General features: G+C 40.2%; 7 pseudogenes; all 7 read right to left on the bottom strand.

Annotated features, from left to right (window-relative positions):
* Window positions 1-180: 180 nt before the first annotated feature.
* Window positions 181-1,320, bottom strand: LOC149163977 (splicing factor U2af small subunit B-like; annotated as a pseudogene).
* A 1,387-nt stretch (window positions 1,321-2,707) lies between these two features.
* LOC149163976 (splicing factor U2af small subunit B-like) lies at window positions 2,708-3,847 on the bottom strand (annotated as a pseudogene).
* Window positions 3,848-5,234: 1,387 nt separating this feature from the next.
* On the bottom strand, window positions 5,235-6,374 carry LOC149163975 (splicing factor U2af small subunit B-like; annotated as a pseudogene).
* A 1,387-nt stretch (window positions 6,375-7,761) lies between these two features.
* LOC149163974 (splicing factor U2af small subunit B-like) lies at window positions 7,762-8,901 on the bottom strand (annotated as a pseudogene).
* A 1,387-nt stretch (window positions 8,902-10,288) lies between these two features.
* LOC149163973 (splicing factor U2af small subunit A-like) lies at window positions 10,289-11,428 on the bottom strand (annotated as a pseudogene).
* Window positions 11,429-12,815: 1,387 nt separating this feature from the next.
* LOC149163972 (splicing factor U2af small subunit B-like) lies at window positions 12,816-13,955 on the bottom strand (annotated as a pseudogene).
* Window positions 13,956-19,189: 5,234 nt separating this feature from the next.
* On the bottom strand, window positions 19,190-19,923 carry LOC149163971 (splicing factor U2af small subunit B-like; annotated as a pseudogene).
* Window positions 19,924-21,381: the final 1,458 nt, after the last annotated feature.

Here is a 21,381-nt window from a genome sequence, read left to right as displayed (position 1 = left end):
AAGCTCCAAAACAACTTTCGATTCTAGAAAATGACTCTCCCAGCATTTTCAGCTCCTCAATGACACATCTTGTGGCAAAAACCTTGACATGTCCCCCCAAAGGCCAGAGAGAGCCTCATTGACTGTACCGAGACTAGATTCCAACATATGGTGAATGAATGTGGCATCACATAATGCTTTTTAGGGCTCCCTGCTGATCTTCTTAAGGTGCATAAAATTACAGTAGTCAACACGTTTACATGTATTCTCTTCATATTGCCTACATGATGCTTCACGAAAGTCAGTAACAGTAGAGAAATCCACTATGATTGGCCGTCCAGCATAAAATCTACCAGTCAAAGCCCGCAACGTAGCAGCAACATGTTCTTCCTCCCTGAACTGTACATAAACATTGCCAACCATGTGATTAGCCAAGTTGTCTAAAACGTTCAAGCTTTCAATTTCTCCATACTTGCTGAGCTCCTCAAACAAGTCTTCATAGAAATCCTCAAAATGTTCTGATCTGGATTTAAACAGGAATGCAATAAAATACAGAGATAACCATAAAGACAGATATGTAGCGGAAATAATACCTCAATTCATTACTATAAAATACTGAAATATGCTTACAAACAGAAATGGAAATAAACCAGCTAGGGTGATGATAGCTTATCTCTGAGAAGAGATGTTGTGGCTACATGCCTCTGAACTGTCTTACAATTAGGCTCGAAGGCCTATTTATTGTTGAGAAACAATGGAAAACCCTTCACATTCCAAAACCTAACCCTAGAAGATGAAACGCCAAATTGTGGGCCCCGTTTTTGGGTAAGTTGGTACATCAACTTCCCGGGGTCGCGAATTGGTCATACTATCTCTGTTTGACGTGCATGATAGCCCGTTGGAAAGATCTCTCCGAGGACTACGACGGAAAAGACGATTTCCCAAAAAACGTCATTTAGGGCCTCAAAACGGCTTCGGAAGTTTAGGACCCGAAAAACTGCTAAAAGTAATAAACTGTGCTATAATTAAGGAAACTGAAAAAAACTGTAAGAAGCACTAGAGGGGATCCAAGTGGAATTAGCGGGTGGCCACCAATATCCACCTGGATCATGTTCCTAGACCCTTCGAGGATCCAGAGCATGACCCGGAAGATCAACCCCTGGTGTAATGATATCTGGCCTCTGATACATGTTATATAGAAGAAGAGTAGGGCTGATGCTAGGCCTTGTGTGCACTCAGGAACAACGGTTTCCATTCCTGAAAGCCCCAATTTTAAAGTAGAATGGGCAATTTACTCTATCTTTTTTCAGTACCAAAGATGGAAGCCAAATGTTCTGCCATAGCTTCAAAATGCCAGCACTCAGAACCCTTTCCAAAAAGACATTCCATATAGTATATAAACTTCAATATGGGAAAGTCGATCAACCCAAAGGGGGGATCATTTAAACATTATTGACAGAAGGTGAAAGGTCAACCGCCTGTAAAGGAACAACGTTACATTTGTTTGTTGATAACCAATGAGAATGCGGAACCTTCCATTTGCCATTTAATAAAAACCAATTTTTTATAATCAGCATCCAAATGTCTATTTTCACAAGCATATATCCCAACGTGTCCTAAGAGCATTCCATAGCCGATGTATCCTTATTTCCATTCTCTCTGCTGTGATAGATATTTTGTTTCAAATCGAGGCTTTCGGTCTTTGACTGCCACTTTAAATTTACCTTTTGAATCTGGGTCGATATTTCACTGCTAACCTATTTTTATTCTTGCTCCTATCTCTTGATTCTATCTTCTTTGGCATTTTATCCCCTGAAATTTCAGGTGCACCGGTGACGTCTGCATGGGTTGCAGTCTTTTTGCTTCAGAGGCTTCCAACCATTTGAATTCTCTCTCCATCATATGGGTGCATTACACTTCAATCATCTTAGCAATTTGATGCGGGCATCAAATTGGTGAATGAGCTCTCGTTGTTGGCCAGTTATAACAACACTCTGCAGCTTGGATTAATATAACTTTAGTTGGAGCATCAAGAGGTCTGTGGCTACATTTTTCGTGTGCTGGATATTGGAGACTTATTTCCTTAGTATTATTTACTTATACTTCTAGGTTCTGTACTGGACGTGGAGTTTCATCGCTTTCAAAACACTTGTTAGTGGGGAGATCTCCAAAAGCCTTGTTGGAGGGGGCATCAGCAGGTCCTTCACTACAGTCTCCTTGGGCTGGTTCTTGGAATGTCCTTTCCTCGCTATTATCTATTGATAGTTCTGTGCCAAATGTGGATTTTCATTTCTTTAAAAAAGGTTTGTTAGAGGGAGAGACCTGTTGTTCCTCGTCCTCCCCTACTGTCACATCAAATCCAATTTCTCATGTCTGTATAAAATCAACATGATATAACTGCCTAAGTCCTTTCCAAGCGGGTTGTGAATAATGCAATTGGCAATACCCGTAAAATATGTGTCTAGCGAATTCAAGAAAGTTGCCCCAGCTCCGCTTTCACTGTCTCCAATTATTCAAAGAGAATCTTTCATTTGGTTCTATGCAACCAAAGCTCCAAAACAACTTTCGATTCTAGAAAATGACTCTCCCAGCATTTTCAGCTCCTCAATGACACATCTTGTGGCAAAAACCTTGACATGTCCCCCCAAAGGCCAGAGAGAGCCTCATTGACTGTACCGAGACTAGATTCCAACATATGGTGAATGAATGTGGCATCACATAATGCTTTTTAGGGCTCCCTGCTGATCTTCTTAAGGTGCATAAAATTACAGTAGTCAACACGTTTACATGTATTCTCTTCATATTGCCTACATGATGCTTCACGAAAGTCAGTAACAGTAGAGAAATCCACTATGATTGGCCGTCCAGCATAAAATCTACCAGTCAAAGCCCGCAACGTAGCAGCAACATGTTCTTCCTCCCTGAACTGTACATAAACATTGCCAACCATGTGATTAGCCAAGTTGTCTAAAACGTTCAAGCTTTCAATTTCTCCATACTTGCTGAGCTCCTCAAACAAGTCTTCATAGAAATCCTCAAAATGTTCTGATCTGGATTTAAACAGGAATGCAATAAAATACAGAGATAACCATAAAGACAGATATGTAGCGGAAATAATACCTCAATTCATTACTATAAAATACTGAAATATGCTTACAAACAGAAATGGAAATAAACCAGCTAGGGTGATGATAGCTTATCTCTGAGAAGAGATGTTGTGGCTACATGCCTCTGAACTGTCTTACAATTAGGCTCGAAGGCCTATTTATTGTTGAGAAACAATGGAAAACCCTTCACATTCCAAAACCTAACCCTAGAAGATGAAACGCCAAATTGTGGGCCCCGTTTTTGGGTAAGTTGGTACATCAACTTCCCGGGGTCGCGAATTGGTCATACTATCTCTGTTTGACGTGCATGATAGCCCGTTGGAAAGATCTCTCCGAGGACTACGACGGAAAAGACGATTTCCCAAAAAACGTCATTTAGGGCCTCAAAACGGCTTCGGAAGTTTAGGACCCGAAAAACTGCTAAAAGTAATAAACTGTGCTATAATTAAGGAAACTGAAAAAAACTGTAAGAAGCACTAGAGGGGATCCAAGTGGAATTAGCGGGTGGCCACCAATATCCACCTGGATCATGTTCCTAGACCCTTCGAGGATCCAGAGCATGACCCGGAAGATCAACCCCTGGTGTAATGATATCTGGCCTCTGATACATGTTATATAGAAGAAGAGTAGGGCTGATGCTAGGCCTTGTGTGCACTCAGGAACAACGGTTTCCATTCCTGAAAGCCCCAATTTTAAAGTAGAATGGGCAATTTACTCTATCTTTTTTCAGTACCAAAGATGGAAGCCAAATGTTCTGCCATAGCTTCAAAATGCCAGCACTCAGAACCCTTTCCAAAAAGACATTCCATATAGTATATAAACTTCAATATGGGAAAGTCGATCAACCCAAAGGGGGGATCATTTAAACATTATTGACAGAAGGTGAAAGGTCAACCGCCTGTAAAGGAACAACGTTACATTTGTTTGTTGATAACCAATGAGAATGCGGAACCTTCCATTTGCCATTTAATAAAAACCAATTTTTTATAATCAGCATCCAAATGTCTATTTTCACAAGCATATATCCCAACGTGTCCTAAGAGCATTCCATAGCCGATGTATCCTTATTTCCATTCTCTCTGCTGTGATAGATATTTTGTTTCAAATCGAGGCTTTCGGTCTTTGACTGCCACTTTAAATTTACCTTTTGAATCTGGGTCGATATTTCACTGCTAACCTATTTTTATTCTTGCTCCTATCTCTTGATTCTATCTTCTTTGGCATTTTATCCCCTGAAATTTCAGGTGCACCGGTGACGTCTGCATGGGTTGCAGTCTTTTTGCTTCAGAGGCTTCCAACCATTTGAATTCTCTCTCCATCATATGGGTGCATTACACTTCAATCATCTTAGCAATTTGATGCGGGCATCAAATTGGTGAATGAGCTCTCGTTGTTGGCCAGTTATAACAACACTCTGCAGCTTGGATTAATATAACTTTAGTTGGAGCATCAAGAGGTCTGTGGCTACATTTTTCGTGTGCTGGATATTGGAGACTTATTTCCTTAGTATTATTTACTTATACTTCTAGGTTCTGTACTGGACGTGGAGTTTCATCGCTTTCAAAACACTTGTTAGTGGGGAGATCTCCAAAAGCCTTGTTGGAGGGGGCATCAGCAGGTCCTTCACTACAGTCTCCTTGGGCTGGTTCTTGGAATGTCCTTTCCTCGCTATTATCTATTGATAGTTCTGTGCCAAATGTGGATTTTCATTTCTTTAAAAAAGGTTTGTTAGAGGGAGAGACCTGTTGTTCCTCGTCCTCCCCTACTGTCACATCAAATCCAATTTCTCATGTCTGTATAAAATCAACATGATATAACTGCCTAAGTCCTTTCCAAGCGGGTTGTGAATAATGCAATTGGCAATACCCGTAAAATATGTGTCTAGCGAATTCAAGAAAGTTGCCCCAGCTCCGCTTTCACTGTCTCCAATTATTCAAAGAGAATCTTTCATTTGGTTCTATGCAACCAAAGCTCCAAAACAACTTTCGATTCTAGAAAATGACTCTCCCAGCATTTTCAGCTCCTCAATGACACATCTTGTGGCAAAAACCTTGACATGTCCCCCCAAAGGCCAGAGAGAGCCTCACTGACTGTACCGAGACTAGATTCCAACATATGGTGAATGAATGTGGCATCACATAATGCTTTTTAGGGCTCCCTGCTGATCTTCTTAAGGTGCATAAAATTACAGTAGTCAACACGTTTACATGTATTCTCTTCATATTGCCTACATGATGCTTCACGAAAGTCAGTAACAGTAGAGAAATCCACTATGATTGGCCGTCCAGCATAAAATCTACCAGTCAAAGCCCGCAACGTAGCAGCAACATGTTCTTCCTCCCTGAACTGTACATAAACATTGCCAACCATGTGATTAGCCAAGTTGTCTAAAACGTTCAAGCTTTCAATTTCTCCATACTTGCTGAGCTCCTCAAACAAGTCTTCATAGAAATCCTCAAAATGTTCTGATCTGGATTTAAACAGGAATGCAATAAAATACAGAGATAACCATAAAGACAGATATGTAGCGGAAATAATACCTCAATTCATTACTATAAAATACTGAAATATGCTTACAAACAGAAATGGAAATAAACCAGCTAGGGTGATGATAGCTTATCTCTGAGAAGAGATGTTGTGGCTACATGCCTCTGAACTGTCTTACAATTAGGCTCGAAGGCCTATTTATTGTTGAGAAACAATGGAAAACCCTTCACATTCCAAAACCTAACCCTAGAAGATGAAACGCCAAATTGTGGGCCCCGTTTTTGGGTAAGTTGGTACATCAACTTCCCGGGGTCGCGAATTGGTCATACTATCTCTGTTTGACGTGCATGATAGCCCGTTGGAAAGATCTCTCCGAGGACTACGACGGAAAAGACGATTTCCCAAAAAACGTCATTTAGGGCCTCAAAACGGCTTCGGAAGTTTAGGACCCGAAAAACTGCTAAAAGTAATAAACTGTGCTATAATTAAGGAAACTGAAAAAAACTGTAAGAAGCACTAGAGGGGATCCAAGTGGAATTAGCGGGTGGCCACCAATATCCACCTGGATCATGTTCCTAGACCCTTCGAGGATCCAGAGCATGACCCGGAAGATCAACCCCTGGTGTAATGATATCTGGCCTCTGATACATGTTATATAGAAGAAGAGTAGGGCTGATGCTAGGCCTTGTGTGCACTCAGGAACAACGGTTTCCATTCCTGAAAGCCCCAATTTTAAAGTAGAATGGGCAATTTACTCTATCTTTTTTCAGTACCAAAGATGGAAGCCAAATGTTCTGCCATAGCTTCAAAATGCCAGCACTCAGAACCCTTTCCAAAAAGACATTCCATATAGTATATAAACTTCAATATGGGAAAGTCGATCAACCCAAAGGGGGGATCATTTAAACATTATTGACAGAAGGTGAAAGGTCAACCGCCTGTAAAGGAACAACGTTACATTTGTTTGTTGATAACCAATGAGAATGCGGAACCTTCCATTTGCCATTTAATAAAAACCAATTTTTTATAATCAGCATCCAAATGTCTATTTTCACAAGCATATATCCCAACGTGTCCTAAGAGCATTCCATAGCCGATGTATCCTTATTTCCATTCTCTCTGCTGTGATAGATATTTTGTTTCAAATCGAGGCTTTCGGTCTTTGACTGCCACTTTAAATTTACCTTTTGAATCTGGGTCGATATTTCACTGCTAACCTATTTTTATTCTTGCTCCTATCTCTTGATTCTATCTTCTTTGGCATTTTATCCCCTGAAATTTCAGGTGCACCGGTGACGTCTGCATGGGTTGCAGTCTTTTTGCTTCAGAGGCTTCCAACCATTTGAATTCTCTCTCCATCATATGGGTGCATTACACTTCAATCATCTTAGCAATTTGATGCGGGCATCAAATTGGTGAATGAGCTCTCGTTGTTGGCCAGTTATAACAACACTCTGCAGCTTGGATTAATATAACTTTAGTTGGAGCATCAAGAGGTCTGTGGCTACATTTTTCGTGTGCTGGATATTGGAGACTTATTTCCTTAGTATTATTTACTTATACTTCTAGGTTCTGTACTGGACGTGGAGTTTCATCGCTTTCAAAACACTTGTTAGTGGGGAGATCTCCAAAAGCCTTGTTGGAGGGGGCATCAGCAGGTCCTTCACTACAGTCTCCTTGGGCTGGTTCTTGGAATGTCCTTTCCTCGCTATTATCTATTGATAGTTCTGTGCCAAATGTGGATTTTCATTTCTTTAAAAAAGGTTTGTTAGAGGGAGAGACCTGTTGTTCCTCGTCCTCCCCTACTGTCACATCAAATCCAATTTCTCATGTCTGTATAAAATCAACATGATATAACTGCCTAAGTCCTTTCCAAGCGGGTTGTGAATAATGCAATTGGCAATACCCGTAAAATATGTGTCTAGCGAATTCAAGAAAGTTGCCCCAGCTCCGCTTTCACTGTCTCCAATTATTCAAAGAGAATCTTTCATTTGGTTCTATGCAACCAAAGCTCCAAAACAACTTTCGATTCTAGAAAATGACTCTCCCAGCATTTTCAGCTCCTCAATGACACATCTTGTGGCAAAAACCTTGACATGTCCCCCCAAAGGCCAGAGAGAGCCTCACTGACTGTACCGAGACTAGATTCCAACATATGGTGAATGAATGTGGCATCACATAATGCTTTTTAGGGCTCCCTGCTGATCTTCTTAAGGTGCATAAAATTACAGTAGTCAACACGTTTACATGTATTCTCTTCATATTGCCTACATGATGCTTCACGAAAGTCAGTAACAGTAGAGAAATCCACTATGATTGGCCGTCCAGCATAAAATCTACCAGTCAAAGCCCGCAACGTAGCAGCAACATGTTCTTCCTCCCTGAACTGTACATAAACATTGCCAACCATGTGATTAGCCAAGTTGTCTAAAACGTTCAAGCTTTCAATTTCTCCATACTTGCTGAGCTCCTCAAACAAGTCTTCATAGAAATCCTCAAAATGTTCTGATCTGGATTTAAACAGGAATGCAATAAAATACAGAGATAACCATAAAGACAGATATGTAGCGTAAATAATACCTCAATTCATTACTATAAAATACTGAAATATGCTTACAAACAGAAATGGAAATAAACCAGCTAGGGTGATGATAGCTTATCTCTGAGAAGAGATGTTGTGGCTACATGCCTCTGAACTGTCTTACAATTAGGCTCGAAGGCCTATTTATTGTTGAGAAACAATGGAAAACCCTTCACATTCCAAAACCTAACCCTAGAAGATGAAACGCCAAATTGTGGGCCCCGTTTTTGGGTAAGTTGGTACATCAACTTCCCGGGGTCGCGAATTGGTCATACTATCTCTGTTTGACGTGCATGATAGCCCGTTGGAAAGATCTCTCCGAGGACTACGACGGAAAAGACGATTTCCCAAAAAACGTCATTTAGGGCCTCAAAACGGCTTCGGAAGTTTAGGACCCGAAAAACTGCTAAAAGTAATAAACTGTGCTATAATTAAGGAAACTGAAAAAAACTGTAAGAAGCACTAGAGGGGATCCAAGTGGAATTAGCGGGTGGCCACCAATATCCACCTGGATCATGTTCCTAGACCCTTCGAGGATCCAGAGCATGACCCGGAAGATCAACCCCTGGTGTAATGATATCTGGCCTCTGATACATGTTATATAGAAGAAGAGTAGGGCTGATGCTAGGCCTTGTGTGCACTCAGGAACAACGGTTTCCATTCCTGAAAGCCCCAATTTTAAAGTAGAATGGGCAATTTACTCTATCTTTTTTCAGTACCAAAGATGGAAGCCAAATGTTCTGCCATAGCTTCAAAATGCCAGCACTCAGAACCCTTTCCAAAAAGACATTCCATATAGTATATAAACTTCAATATGGGAAAGTCGATCAACCCAAAGGGGGGATCATTTAAACATTATTGACAGAAGGTGAAAGGTCAACCGCCTGTAAAGGAACAACGTTACATTTGTTTGTTGATAACCAATGAGAATGCGGAACCTTCCATTTGCCATTTAATAAAAACCAATTTTTTATAATCAGCATCCAAATGTCTATTTTCACAAGCATATATCCCAACGTGTCCTAAGAGCATTCCATAGCCGATGTATCCTTATTTCCATTCTCTCTGCTGTGATAGATATTTTGTTTCAAATCGAGGCTTTCGGTCTTTGACTGCCACTTTAAATTTACCTTTTGAATCTGGGTCGATATTTCACTGCTAACCTATTTTTATTCTTGCTCCTATCTCTTGATTCTATCTTCTTTGGCATTTTATCCCCTGAAATTTCAGGTGCACCGGTGACGTCTGCATGGGTTGCAGTCTTTTTGCTTCAGAGGCTTCCAACCATTTGAATTCTCTCTCCATCATATGGGTGCATTACACTTCAATCATCTTAGCAATTTGATGCGGGCATCAAATTGGTGAATGAGCTCTCGTTGTTGGCCAGTTATAACAACACTCTGCAGCTTGGATTAATATAACTTTAGTTGGAGCATCAAGAGGTCTGTGGCTACATTTTTCGTGTGCTGGATATTGGAGACTTATTTCCTTAGTATTATTTACTTATACTTCTAGGTTCTGTACTGGACGTGGAGTTTCATCGCTTTCAAAACACTTGTTAGTGGGGAGATCTCCAAAAGCCTTGTTGGAGGGGGCATCAGCAGGTCCTTCACTACAGTCTCCTTGGGCTGGTTCTTGGAATGTCCTTTCCTCGCTATTATCTATTGATAGTTCTGTGCCAAATGTGGATTTTCATTTCTTTAAAAAAGGTTTGTTAGAGGGAGAGACCTGTTGTTCCTCGTCCTCCCCTACTGTCACATCAAATCCAATTTCTCATGTCTGTATAAAATCAACATGATATAACTGCCTAAGTCCTTTCCAAGCGGGTTGTGAATAATGCAATTGGCAATACCCGTAAAATATGTGTCTAGCGAATTCAAGAAAGTTGCCCCAGCTCCGCTTTCACTGTCTCCAATTATTCAAAGAGAATCTTTCATTTGGTTCTATGCAACCAAAGCTCCAAAACAACTTTCGATTCTAGAAAATGACTCTCCCAGCATTTTCAGCTCCTCAATGACACATCTTGTGGCAAAAACCTTGACATGTCCCCCCAAAGGCCAGAGAGAGCCTCATTGACTGTACCGAGACTAGATTCCAACATATGGTGAATGAATGTGGCATCACATAATGCTTTTTAGGGCTCCCTGCTGATCTTCTTAAGGTGCATAAAATTACAGTAGTCAACACGTTTACATGTATTCTCTTCATATTGCCTACATGATGCTTCACGAAAGTCAGTAACAGTAGAGAAATCCACTATGATTGGCCGTCCAGCATAAAATCTACCAGTCAAAGCCCGCAACGTAGCAGCAACATCTTCTTCCTCCCTGAACTGTACATAAACATTGCCAACCATGTGATTAGCCAAGTTGTCTAAAACGTTCAAGCTTTCAATTTCTCCATACTTGCTGAGCTCCTCAAACAAGTCTTCATAGAAATCCTCAAAATGTTCTGATCTGGATTTAAACAGGAATGCAATAAAATACAGAGATAACCATAAAGACAGATATGTAGCGTAAATAATACCTCAATTCATTACTATAAAATACTGAAATATGCTTACAAACAGAAATGGAAATAAACCAGCTAGGGTGATGATAGCTTATCTCTGAGAAGAGATGTTGTGGCTACATGCCTCTGAACTGTCTTACAATTAGGCTCGAAGGCCTATTTATTGTTGAGAAACAATGGAAAACCCTTCACATTCCAAAACCTAACCCTAGAAGATGAAACGCCAAATTGTGGGCCCCGTTTTTGGGTAAGTTGGTACATCAACTTCCCGGGGTCGCGAATTGGTCATACTATCTCTGTTTGACGTGCATGATAGCCCGTTGGAAAGATCTCTCCGAGGACTACGACGGAAAAGACGATTTCCCAAAAAACGTCATTTAGGGCCTCAAAACGGCTTCGGAAGTTTAGGACCCGAAAAACTGCTAAAAGTAATAAACTGTGCTATAATTAAGGAAACTGAAAAAAACTGTAAGAAGCACTAGAGGGGATCCAAGTGGAATTAGCGGGTGGCCACCAATATCCACCTGGATCATGTTCCTAGACCCTTCGAGGATCCAGAGCATGACCCGGAAGATCAACCCCTGGTGTAATGATATCTGGCCTCTGATACATGTTATATAGAAGAAGAGTAGGGCTGATGCTAGGCCTTGTGTGCACTCAGGAACAACGGTTTCCATTCCTGAAAGCCCCAATTTTAAAGTAGAATGGGCAATTTACTCTATCTTTTTTCAGTACCAAAGATGGAAGCCAAATGTTCTGCCATAGCTTCAAAATGCCAGCACTCAGAACCCTTTCCAAAAAGACATTCCATATAGTATATAAACTTCAATATGGGAAAGTCGATCAACCCAAAGGGGGGATCATTTAAACATTATTGACAGAAGGTGAAAGGTCAACCGCCTGTAAAGGAACAACGTTACATTTGTTTGTTGATAACCAATGAGAATGCGGAACCTTCCATTTGCCATTTAATAAAAACCAATTTTTTATAATCAGCATCCAAATGTCTATTTTCACAAGCATATATCCCAACGTGTCCTAAGAGCATTCCATAGCCGATGTATCCTTGTTTCCATTCTCTCTGCTGTGATAGATATTTTGTTTCAAATCGAGGCTTTCGGTCTTTGACTGCCACTTTAAATTTACCTTTTGAATCTGGGTCGATATTTCACTGCTAACCTATTTTTATTCTTGCTCCTATCTCTTGATTCTATCTTCTTTGGCATTTTATCCCCTGAAATTTCAGGTGCACCGGTGACGTCTGCATGGGTTGCAGTCTTTTTGCTTCAGAGGCTTCCAACCATTTGAATTCTCTCTCCATCATATGGGTGCATTACACTTCAATCATCTTAGCAATTTGATGCGGGCATCAAATTGGTGAATGAGCTCTCGTTGTTGGCCAGTTATAACAACACTCTGCAGCTTGGATTAATATAACTTTAGTTGGAGCATCAAGAGGTCTGTGGCTACATTTTTCGTGTGCTGGATATTGGAGACTTATTTCCTTAGTATTATTTACTTATACTTCTAGGTTTTGTACTGGACGTGGAGTTTCATCGCTTTCAAAACACTTGTTAGTGGGGAGATCTCCAAAAGCCTTGTTGGAGGGGGCATCAGCAGGTCCTTCACTACAGTCTCCTTGGGCTGGTTCTTGGAATGTCCTTTCCTCGCTATTATCTATTGATAGTTCTGTGCCAAATGTGGATTTTCATTTCTTTAAAAAAGGTTTGTTAGAGGGAGAGACCTGTTGTTCCTCGTCCTCCCCTACTGTCACATCAAATCCAATTTCTCATGTCTGTATAAAATCAACATGATATAACTGCCTAAGTCCTTTCCAAGCGGGTTGTGAATAATGCAATTGGCAATACCCGTAAAATATGTGTCTAGCGAATTCAAGAAAGTTGCCCCAGCTCCGCTTTCACTGTCTCCAATTATTCAAAGAGAATCTTTCATTTGGTTCTATGCAACCAAAGCTCCAAAACAACTTTCGATTCTAGAAAATGACTCTCCCAGCATTTTCAGCTCCTCAATGACACATCTTGTGGCAAAAACCTTGACATGTCCCCCCAAAGGCCAGAGAGAGCCTCATTGACTGTACCGAGACTAGATTCCAACATATGGTGAATGAATGTGGCATCACATAATGCTTTTTAGGGCTCCCTGCTGATCTTCTTAAGGTGCATAAAATTACAGTAGTCAACACGTTTACATGTATTCTCTTCATATTGCCTACATGATGCTTCACGAAAGTCAGTAACAGTAGAGAAATCCACTATGATTGGCCGTCCAGCATAAAATCTACCAGTCAAAGCCCGCAACGTAGCAGCAACATGTTCTTCCTCCCTGAACTGTACATAAACATTGCCAACCATGTGATTAGCCAAGTTGTCTAAAACGTTCAAGCTTTCAATTTCTCCATACTTGCTGAGCTCCTCAAACAAGTCTTCATAGAAATCCTCAAAATGTTCTGATCTGGATTTAAACAGGAATGCAATAAAATACAGAGATAACCATAAAGACAGATATGTAGCGGAAATAATACCTCAATTCATTACTATAAAATACTGAAATATGCTTACAAACAGAAATGGAAATAAACCAGCTAGGGTGATGATAGCTTATCTCTGAGAAGAGATGTTGTGGCTACATGCCTCTGAACTGTCTTACAATTAGGCTCGAAGGCCTATTTATTGTTGAGAAACAATGGAAAACCCTTCACATTCCAAAACCTAACCCTAGAAGATGAAACGCCAAATTGTGGGCCCCGTTTTTGGGTAAGTTGGTACATCAACTTCCCGGGGTCGCGAATTGGTCATACTATCTCTGTTTGACGTGCATGATAGCCCGTTGGAAAGATCTCTCCGAGGACTACGACGGAAAAGACGATTTCCCAAAAAACGTCATTTAGGGCCTCAAAACGGCTTCGGAAGTTTAGGACCCGAAAAACTGCTAAAAGTAATAAACTGTGCTATAATTAAGGAAACTGAAAAAAACTGTAAGAAGCACTAGAGGGGATCCAAGTGGAATTAGCGGGTGGCCACCAATATCCACCTGGATCATGTTCCTAGACCCTTCGAGGATCCAGAGCATGACCCGGAAGATCAACCCCTGGTGTAATGATATCTGGCCTCTGATACATGTTATATAGAAGAAGAGTAGGGCTGATGCTAGGCCTTGTGTGCACTCAGGAACAACGGTTTCCATTCCTGAAAGCCCCAATTTTAAAGTAGAATGGGCAATTTACTCTATCTTTTTTCAGTACCAAAGATGGAAGCCAAATGTTCTGCCATAGCTTCAAAATGCCACAGTTAGAACTGCTGCCTATATCAAGTTTTATAACCTTACAAACATTCATAGCCTCAAAATATACTGTACAGCAGTAGTTCCATCCATGGTCCTCAGTGGGGATTTTGCTTTCACTGATAAACTCAACAAAATGCACTACACTCTCCTTATCCAACCGAACCAACACTGTCCAAAAGTGTTTCACAGCTTTACAAATTTATTTGCAGCAAGGAATTCGAGTTTTTATAGAGCAGAGGCAGAGATTTTCTTTTCCAACTTTGTGCGCCGCATAGGCAACCCAGTGCGCCACGCCCTGGGTTTGCGCCACGCCAGTTATAAATTTGCACTGCGGGTGGGCTTTATGTGCACCGCGCCCCTTCCTATATGTGCCACACGCCTGAAACCTCCTTCAAACTTGCTACAAACGCCACGATGCACACCCAAGGACTTTGTAATGTCTCCCTAAGCTCTTGATTTGCACAATATCTTCGATTTTGTTGGAAACTTGCATATAAAGACTTTGAGGTCATGAGTTAAATTTTTCTTTTTCAAAAAACCCATTTTTCTAATGTTATGTTTTGACACTTTTTCACTAATTTAAAGCAACACTGATTTTCACTTTCCCTTTGAAATTTTAGCTCAAATGATGAAATTTTCGACACTCTTTGTAGGGATTCACGACAGGGAATTTGGCCATGGAAACCATGCCTGCATCTGAAGAAATCAACTGACGACTTTTTTGAAAATGTTATCACCAATGACACTGTTTGACTTTTATTCAAAATAGAGTTTTGAAGAACAGTCGAAGTTTATCAATATGACGATGAAACTCTTTGAATCATTACTTTGTAATGGCCTCACTCTGGCCTACATGGCTTTACTGGACATATTTAAAGACCAAATTGATTAATCCATAGACCTAATGATCGAAAATGACTCTTGTCCATTAAAGGATCAAATATTGACTGTCATGGACTTTAGTGAACCTTGACAAAAGGCTTGAGCCAGCAGGTGCCAGACATGAGGGGAACTGACTAACAAGACCTTTTCCGTCAGATTATGGCATGTCCATAGCGGAATGCAGGTGGGTGAATGGAGTGGGACTCCTAAAAAATGAAATGCATAAAGAGTTTTGATCTCTGATGGAGGACACTTCAGACCGACTCTAACATTGGCTCCAATGGGGGATGGTAGCTTCAGCTCCTTGGAGGTACCAAGAACTGCAGATCTTGGGTGAGGATACAGTGCCTTCGTCCATTGGGTTATGGAGTCATTATTTCGACAAACAACACAATACTTTGACACATTTATTGACTGGAAATTGACTTAAACCGACATTAATTATGAAACCAACATGACTAAAAAACCGACTCAATGCAAAAGGAAATGACTCATGACTGACTTAACTAAAACAAGAACTTACAAAAATTGTTTCAATGGCAGCAGTCCATCAAGATTCAAGGGTTTCAAATCATGATGACAGCCACCTACGTACTAATGCAATATGTACAATCATGTGTAATGTGTCTTCCAATGTAACCAATCAAGTAGATGCCTCCTTGATTGATTCTCTGGATCAGATCTTCTAGTCAACAACAGATACTGGTAACTGGGCCTCCAAAAACATAATTGACCATGATCCCCTTCATCACTGAATACTGCAATAATCACCTTCACTGCTGACTACAACAAATCTGCCATTGGATCCTGAAAAACATGAAGTCCTTCCTCCTGCTGAAAAAACAAGGTATCTTTTTCTCTTGATTCTGGTCTTTCTTCATAAATAAGAGTATTCTCCCGGTCTTCAAAAAATTCTAAACAGATAGGTGAGCAGATTTCCTCTTCAAAGAAAATTTCAAAACATGAGACATATGAGGAAGAGTCTGAAAGGGAATCTTGAATGGTCTGCTCTTCTGAAGTCTAAATATATGGTAGGTCATCTTCATATGATATGACAACCAGATTCTCATTGCATTCATGAAATTCATCAATCATGAGAAAAGCAACTTCAAATGATTCTTGAAACCCAACATTATCATTTATATCATCTACCACCAATTCATTCAGAGAAACTTTTTCACTTGCTTGAGAAAATATCTCAACTTGCTGTTCATGAGCTGACTGGATACCTCTTCATGAAGACTGTGTTCTGATGACATGAGAACATTTGGATCCAACACTCTATCTTCTTCATCCCAGATGATTTCAGCAGCAGAGTTCTCTTTCATGGGACTTAGTACAAGGTTTTCTTGGTCCTCACAATCTGAATCTACATCTGAAATGGTTGTCTTGACATTATCACATTCTGGAACTAGAACTGGACTTCCTTGCATGCTGTCTTCTTCTATGGACAGATCTGAAACGACACCTTTTCTTTCATCACTTTCAGTCATATGGACATCTTCAACCTGCTGATCTATAACGCTGTTCACCGGACTGACATCCTTTTCAAAAGAGGAAGAAGTTTCACCAACACTTTCTTGACCATGTGTGCACTACAAGTCCGCTTTAGCTTGAGCTGGAACATAACCATGCAAGAGTTGATCTATCTCGTCTTCAGACAAAGGAGATAAGACCTTTTGTTTCCTTTTTCTCAAACAGTGATTGTCTTCATTAATTTCAAGTGAAGGAGTGTACAATTTTTCCTCATACTACCGATCCATTTCATGTAATTCCTATTGACTGTTAAGATGCAAAATTCCTTCATCTTCCACCGTACTACAATCTTGATTCTGCTGCAAACTTTCATGATCATCATCATGCTGCTAAAATGGGTTTTCACACAGGGCTTCCTTGATTTCTTCATCCATGAAATTATCATCTTCATAATATTTTTCAAGGCTTTCAATAAAAGTAGAAGCATGTTTGCAACAGTCATGAACTAGATTTAATTATGGATAAGAATCTTTATATCTCTCAATGAAAACAGCATGAAAATCCTTTAGATATTAAATACAAGCAGCGGGCAAATTTTCATACCAAGATTGGGCTTCACCTTCTAGAGTGGCCATGAATATCTTCATTAAGCAATCTTCAGGAAAATCAACCTTCAACTTGCGAATATGCATGTAAAATTGAACTAGATGTAAAGCAACGTCCTTCTTACCATCATATTTAAACGTAGGCAAATTCCTTGACCAATCTAATTTCAGAATCTTATTTGGAAAGCCTGGAATGTGATCTCAGCTCAAATCTATTGATCCCTCCACAGTGGAGTCACCATGAAGCACTGGTTGTTCGATTCTTCAGTGAAAGAAGTCACCAGGTGAATGATTTCAGTTGTCTTCTTATGTCTGATCGTTGTTCACCATCAACAATCAACACTAAACTTGACATATGTACTGGGGAAAAAAATCTTCAAGCAAACCATTTTGTCCCCAGTATGGTCGCCACTATGTTAGCACCTAAATCTGCCTTAGGCTGAAGGAAGGAAAAATTCAGGGTAACCACAAACCACGCTCAGTCTGGTAGCTAGCCCTACAAGAACAGGAGAGGGCTCTCTCCGAGTCACGCTCAATGAATAGATAAGAAAAAATGGTCTGAGATGACTTACAGTGAAATATTGATTTAGGCTAGTAAACAAATGTGACAGAGGTACTTTGATGAATGACTTAGTTTTCTGGGATGTGTGGGGCCAAGGAATGGCCAAGGAATAGCATGAACAGAGATTTAACCAAAGGCACAAGGCATTTCATAAGGTGAGATAGGCATGAGGTTTTAGCAATCGAATTGAGTTTAAATGGGGTGAAAAATTTGTTTAAGAAAACTGAAAAGGGAATTAATATATGAATCCTTTCCAGGCAGAAGAAGGCACATAAAATATGAACACTTCCTCAAGGCATAGAAATGATTGAATTCTACCTTTCTCACTTAAAAGTATTTAGCTGGAAACGATCATGAATGAATGGCTAAACATAACAAATACATATGAGACATAAGGAAAAAAACACATGCTAAATTCACACCACAAGAATCTTATAAATCAGAGTTGCACCATTTAATTAATCCTCTATCAAAACTATACAGCCAAGTGCTGAGTTATTCCTCCCCCGTTTCCTAGAACTCAGAACCCTTTTCAAAAATAATTTCCATACAATAAATAAACTTCAATATGGGAAAGTCGATCGACCCAAAGGGGGGATCGTTTAAACATTATTGATAGAAGGTGAAAGGCCAACTGCCTGTAAAGGAACAGCGTTACATTTGTTTGTTGATAACCAATGAGAATGCGGAACCTTCCATTTGCCATTTAATAAAAACCAATTTTTTATAATCAGCATCCAGATGTCTAGTTTCACAAGCATATCTCCCAACGTGTCCTCAGAGCATTCCATAACCGCTATATGCTTATTTCCATTCTCTCTGCTGTGATAGATATTTTGTTTTAAATCGAGGCTTTCAGTATTTGACTGCCACTTTACATTTACCTTTTGAATCTGGGTCGATCTTTCACTGCTAACCTATTTTTATTCTTGCTCCTATCTCTTGATTCTATCTTCTTTGGCATTTTATCCCCTGAAATTTCAGGTGCACCAGTGACATCTGCTTTGGTTGCAGTCTTTTTGCTTCATGGGCTTCCAACCATTTGAATTCTCTCTCCTTCATATGGATGCGTTACACTTCAGTCATCTTAGAAATTTGATGCGGGCATCACAATGGTGAATGAGCTCTCGTTTTTGGCCAATTATAACAACACTTTGCAGCTTGGATTAATATAACTTTAGTTGGAGCATCAAGAGGTCTGTGGCTACATTTTTCATGCGCTGGATATTGGAGACTTATTTCCTTACTATTATTTACTTATACTTCTGGGTTCTGTACTAGACGTGGAGTTTCATGGCTTTCAAAACACTTGTTAGTGGGGAGATATTCAAAAGCCTTGTTGGAGGGGGCATCAGCAGGTCCTTCACTATAGTCTCCTTGGGCTGGTTCTTAGAACTTCCTTTCCTTGTTGTTATCTATTGATAGTTCTGTGCCAAATGTGGAGTTTCATTGCTTTAAAAAAGGTTTGTTAGAGGGAGAGACCTATTGTTCCTCATCCTCCCCTACTGTCACATAAAATCCAATTTCTCATGTCTGTATAAAATCAACATGCTATAACTGCCTAAGTCCTTTCCAAGCGGGTTGTGAACAGTGCAATTGGAAATGCCTGTAAAATATGTGTCCAGCGAATTCAAGAAAGTTTCCCCAGCTCCGCTTTCATTGTCTCAAATATTCAAAGAGAATCTTTCATTTGGTTCTATGCAACCAAAGTTCCAAAACATCTTTCGATTCCAAAAAATGACTCTCCCAGCATTTTTAGCTCCTCAATGACACATCTTGTGACAAAAACCTTGACATGTCCCCCTAAAAGGCCAAAGAGAGCCTCATTGACTTTACTGAGACTAGATTCCAACATATGGTGAACGAATGTGCCATCGCATAATGCTTTGTAGGGCTCCCTGCTGATCTTCTTAAGGTGCATAAAATTACAGTAGCCAGCACGTTTGCATGTATTCTCTTCATATTTCCTACACGATGCTTCACAGAAATCAGTAATAGGAGAGAAGTCCACTATGATTGGCCATCCAACATAAAATCTACCAGTCATAGTCTGCAACGCAGTAGCAGCATGTTCTTCCTCCCTGAACTATACATAAACATTGCCAACCACGTGATCAGCCAAGTTGTCTAAAACATTCAAGCTTTCAATTTCTCCATACTTGCTGAGCTCCTCAAATAAGTCTTCATAGAAATCCTCAAAATGTTCCTGGACCCTTCGAGGATCCAGAGCATGACCCTGAAGATCAACCCCTGGTGAAATGATATCTGGCCTTTGATACATGTTAGATAGAAGAAGAGTAGGGCTGATGCTAGGCCTTGTGTGCACTCAGCAACAACGGTTTCCATGCTTGCAAGTCCCAATTTTAAAGTAGAATGGGCAATTTAATCTATCTTTTTCAGTACCAAATATGAAGCCAAATGTTCTACCATAGCTTCAAAATGCCACAGTCAAAACTGCTTCCTATATCAAGTTTTATAACTTTAAAAACATTCACAACCTCAAAAGATACTGTACAACAATAGTTCCATCCACGGACCTCAGTGGCAATTTTGCTTTCATTGATACAATCAACAAAATGCACTACACTCTCCTTATCCAACCACACCAACACTGTCCAAAAGTGTTTCACAGATTTACAATTTTATTTGGAGCAAGGAATTCGAGTTTTTATAGAGCAGAGGCAGAGATTTTCTGTTCCAGCTCTGTGCACTGCGTAGGCAGCCTAGTGCGCCGCGCCCTGGGTGTGTGCAGCGCCCTGGGTGTGCGCCGCGCCCTGGATGTGCACCGCACCAGTTATAAATTTTCACTGCGGGCGGGCTCTGTGTGCACTGCACCCTATGTGTGCGCCACGCCCCTGCCTATATGTGCCGTGCACCTGAAACCTCCTTCAAACTTGCTCCAAACGCCACGATGCAAAACCAAGGACTTTGCAATGTCTCCCTAAGCTCTCGATTTGCACAATAACTTCGATTTTGTTGGAAACTTGCATATAAAGACTTTGAGGTCATGAGTTAAATTTTTCTTTTTCAAAAAACACATTTTTCTAATGTTATGTTTTGACACTTTTTCACTGATTTAAAGCAACACTGATTTTCACTTTCCCTTTGAAATTTTAGCTCAAATGATGAAATTTTTGGCACTCTTTGCAGGGATTGCATGATAGGGTATTTGGCCACAGAAACCATGCCTGCATCTGAAGAAATCAACTGATGACCTTTTTGAAAATGTTATCACCAATGACACTATTTGACTTTTCTTCAAAACAGAGTTTTGAAGAACTGTCGAACTTTATCAATATGACGACGAAACTCTCTGAATCTTTACTTTGTAAGGGCCTCACTCTAGCCTGCATGGCTTTACCGGACATATTTAAAGACCAAATTGATTAATCCCTAGACCTAATGATCGAAAATGACTCTTGTCCATTAAAGGATCGAACATTGACTGTCATGGACTTTAGTGAACCTTGACAAAAGACCTGAGCCAGCAGGTGCCAGAAATGATGGGAACTGACTAACAAGACCTTTTCCGTCAGATTATGGCATCTCCCTAGTGGAGTGTAGCTAGGTGAATGGAGTGGGACTCCAAAAAAATGAAATGCATAAAGAGTTTTGATCTCTGACAGAGAACTGACCAGACCGCCTCTAACATAACACTTTCTTCCAAACACTTAAAATGCTTGATAGTTGGAGGTTTACCAAAGCATAGTTCATGAGGATTTTTGTCACTATTTACCCAAACATTAGCTTTGTTGAGGATATTTACTGTTGTATGTCCTGCTCCCCCCAAAAGGTATGAGGTGTTTCAAGCTCACCAAGCATGGAACATGCCATTTTTTGGATTGATTCTATTCATTATTTCTTCCACTCCAAATTGTTGACGAGTTT

Source organism: Pinus tabuliformis, chromosome 5_1, assembly GCF_031772625.1.
Source record: "Pinus tabuliformis cultivar Carrire ecotype Pingquan chromosome 5_1, CPIR1, whole genome shotgun sequence".
Lineage (NCBI taxonomy): Eukaryota > Viridiplantae > Streptophyta > Pinopsida > Pinales > Pinaceae > Pinus > Pinus tabuliformis.
This window is presented reverse-complemented; position numbering and strand designations above follow the sequence as displayed.